Source organism: Carlito syrichta, unplaced genomic scaffold, assembly GCF_000164805.1.
Source record: "Carlito syrichta isolate Samal-C Ts95f unplaced genomic scaffold, Tarsius_syrichta-2.0.1 Scaffold314382, whole genome shotgun sequence".
Classification (NCBI taxonomy): Eukaryota; Metazoa; Chordata; class Mammalia; order Primates; family Tarsiidae; genus Carlito; species Carlito syrichta.
In genome coordinates, this window is record NW_007258478.1 from 270418 (window position 1) to 274390 (window position 3973).

Consider the following 3973-nt stretch of genomic DNA (forward strand, 5'->3'; position numbering starts at 1 on the left):
TCTTAATTTTGATAAAGCGCGTTGCTTGAAGAATTGGCGAGGAAATCAACCAGATAAGGTAAAAAGCCACAGTTTGGAAGGTGATCCACACAATTCCTTGACAATGGAGTGAGAGAAGATACGCAGGGTGAAAGAATTTCGGCGCCAGTAATGACTCCACACCCGGCCAGGACCAAGAGATTTGTTAAAAGGGGCTGTTACAGAGAGGAGCTGCAAGGGCGGAAAAAAAAGAGAGAGAGTCGCAGGGAGTGGGCTGTATTTATCAGCCCGCCGGGGGCGGAAGGGGCCGTGCTATGTTCCTATTGGAGGAGCGCATGGGAGCAGGGTGGGGCCGACGCCGTGTTGCAGTCCTATTGGACGCATGACAAAGCTGGCCACGGATTGGAGGCTTGCCGGTTTGAACTTCGCGCGCGGGGAGCTGTGCTCACAGAAGCCGGGACCTAGGGCCTTTGTTGTCTGGTGTGTCCTCCCCATGCTGGGCGCCATTCTGGGAGCCGCCCCTCCGGTCGCTTCCTGCACCCTTCACCGGGGGTGGAGCCCTCCGGCGTCCTCAGAGCCGTTGGCCGGTTGGTGGACAGACGTGGCCAGCGGCCTGTCAGAGTGCAGGAATAGAGACTGGCGACAAGGAATCCGGAAGAGAGAGGAGGAGGGAGAGTGAGCTAGCAGGGACTCCGAAAATAGGAAATGCGTCTAGCAGCTGACATGAGTGGGACTCTTCGGCAGAGGCATGCGTGGCTACTCAGCCCTCTTAGAGAGCTTTCTTCTTCTAGAACGTTCCACATAAAACCCTGGGTCAGTGACGCATCTGCGAGTGCTCAGTCCCCGCTCTGTCCTGTGTTCTTTTCTGTGTCACAGGGGCTAAATATCTGCAAGCGACATTTTCCAGACTCCCTGGTGGCTGATTTCTGATAAGACTCTGGTCATGAGAGACACTGGCAAGAGGTGAGAAGGTGGGAAGAAGCACAGACCCATCTTTGCAGTCAACTCTTCATGTACTTAATTGCTTAGGCTCCTGGCAGCCACGGTGACAAGGGGAGGCACACCTGGGCTTCAGCTCAGGCCTTGCAGTGCCAATGGCATCTGCGGCAGAGGCTGCTCCAGCAGCTTCCTACGCACCAGCACCCCTGGGCTCTGACTCCTGTGCTGTCAGGAGCAGGGGTTCCCAGGTTGGCGTATCATCAGCAAGCACGTGAGCTCCTGGCTTCTTGCAAAGTGTCAGTGGGGGTGCTAACTCAGCAGTGGCTCATGGCGCTCTAGCCCCGTCAGCAGCACAGTCACATGGGTTTAGAGTCTCACACTGCCCTTTGGTTTCCTTGGTCATGGGGTGACTGTGGCACCCTGAAGTTACTAATAGCAGTTCTACAGTTGCCGTTCCCTGGGGAGTTGCCTCCATTTTTGTGCCTTCTTTGCTGCTTTTTTGTTACTTCCAAGACCAATTTTCCAGTTCACTCTGTTTAAAATGCTTAGAATTGTTTTTGTTTTCATGGATAGACACAGGTAATATGTGGTCTTCCTATGTCATGTTCTTAAAAGAATACAGCAAAGTTTTACATTATTCATCAAGATTTTTGCTGTTTCTGTGGAAGTGAAAATATACAGAGCCTAAAGTGTATGTAGTGGGGCCTGGCATCTGTCAGTTTATATTTCTATTGTGCCGGTTTCCTTAGAGTGTATAAACGGTGAATATAGATATCACTATTATGATTAAATGGCTGTGCCTTTTTGTAATAGAGCTCATTATGTTACTTTCTTAGTGTGAGTTCTTTCTGCACAGAATTTGGACATGTAGATAAGGCCACTTATGCAGTGTGGTTTGAGGCTGTGATAGTATCTATCAGTCCCAAAATATTATTAAATTTAACAGGTGTATATTCTCTAGTGAAGGAAATACAGGCAGCCCTCCTTATCTGTGGGTTCCACATCCATGGATTCAATCAACTGAGGATCAAAAATACTTAAAAAAATTCTATCAGTACTGACCATGTCCAAATTTTTTTCTTGTCATTATTCCCAAGCAGTACAGTAGAACAACCATCTACATGGCATTTACATTGTGTTGCAAGTACTCTAGAGATGATTTACAGGATAGCGAAGGATGTGAGTAGGTTATGTACACATACTAAGCCATTTTATGTGAGCACTGATACCAACAGGAGGTCTTGAAAACAATCCCTCCCTCATGAACACCAAGAGATGACTGACTTTCTCTGTAATATAATAACACGAATATATATCTATGGTATTATTATATTATATTAATATATGAATTATGTTTCCATATTAATTTAAATAATTGTCATAAAAGTTGTCATTAAACCACAATGACACCCAAAATGATTATGTGGCATTGCAGAGTAAGAGTTGGTTGCTGTCTTTAATAAATATTGTGGAGATGGGAAGAGGAGAGAGAACAAGTTCTGCCAGTGGAGAAAAGGGCTGAGGGAGCTCTTGTTCCGGACTGCTCTCTGGACAGAGGCTCAGAGGGAGCCTTGGCCAGATGCTGGGAGAGGAAGTTCAGATGCCCGGCCTCTCTGGAGATGGCTGATGCAGCTGGAAGTGATGTTCAAGCGTCCCCACCAATAGTGATGCTCTTTTGTGCTTAGAGTTATTTATTTCAAGAAAGCGCCTTTTAAAATGACAAGATTTCATTTGAGACAAGAACACAATGCTTTGCCAATCTGTAAATAAGGAATTTCCAGGTAAACAGTGGCGGGCAGACTGTAGGTAGGAACAGAGACGTTGAATCTTGAACAAGAAGCTCAAAAGAAAAGAAAGAAAAGGACACACGATCTGTATTCTGGGTCTTTGTTGCCTAGAGACACAGGAAAAAAATGGAAGAAAAAATGGTGTCACTAGGCATTTGCTTGTTTTCTAATTTAAGATTAAAGGTGATATTTGCTGCTGACTAACTTTAGGGAAGTGAGGAAACAAAAGCCACACACAAAGGGCAGCTAAGCATAAACTCCAGATGACCCTCGGCTAAGCATTCTTGGGATTCATGAAGATTAGACTGCTTATGTCATAGAACAGAGCAGAGGCCTCTGGCTGGGTGCCAAGAACAAGGAGGGATCAATCACTTGGCTAGGCCTGAACGATGTCACCAGGTCACTTAACATTTGAGGTTAGATTTATGGGAATGTTCATATCCACCACATGCAATCTTTAAAATAGGTGTCGATGTTTCCACTGGTTAGAATTTCCCCACGGCCTGGAATCAAGTGTGCTTGCAAGGTGTGTGAGTGGTGCCCAAATGCTCCTATGGAGGAGGATGCCAGATAAAGAATGCCGCCTGTGCAGCCGAGCAGATCGTGCCCAGGCAGGGTGGTAGCAATGCTGTGTGAGTGTAAGGAGGTTTCTAAAAATACTCACTTGGGGCATAAGTACAATACCATTGAGCAAGGTGGCACATTTGCTAATAGATGCAAAGCACAGACTGTTTGAACATTGTCTGCTGAGCCTTAGAACAAGACACAAGGGCACGGAGAGGTGGTGAGAGGAACAGAGGGCATCTGGGCGTCAGGAAACAGCACTGCTGACAGTGGGCCCCTGGGGAAGAGAGAGGAAGACGTGCGAAAGGGAGAAAGCTAAAAAACAAAACAAAACTCCAAGGAGATGGAAGGAAAAATCAAGGACCCTGTTCGGATAATCAGTGTGATTCAGTACAGGTGAGTACTATAAGGATAGTGTTGATGATGATTTAGAATACAAACATGCTATGATTACGACGGTCTCTTCAATGATCATGTTTTACAAAACAAAGCAAAAAACATCTCAGATGTTCTTCATCCGTTTGCAGTGAAGAAAACTCATGACATTCCCCAGTTTATCGTTTTGTTAATCGAATGACTGAAGAGCAATCAGTATAAAATCTGATTTCTAAATCCTTGACAGTCATAATGCTGTTTTAAGTGTCACTTGGAGAAATTTTCATCCCCAATTGCATTCTGTTGTTTCATGGGACTGTCCTGAATCG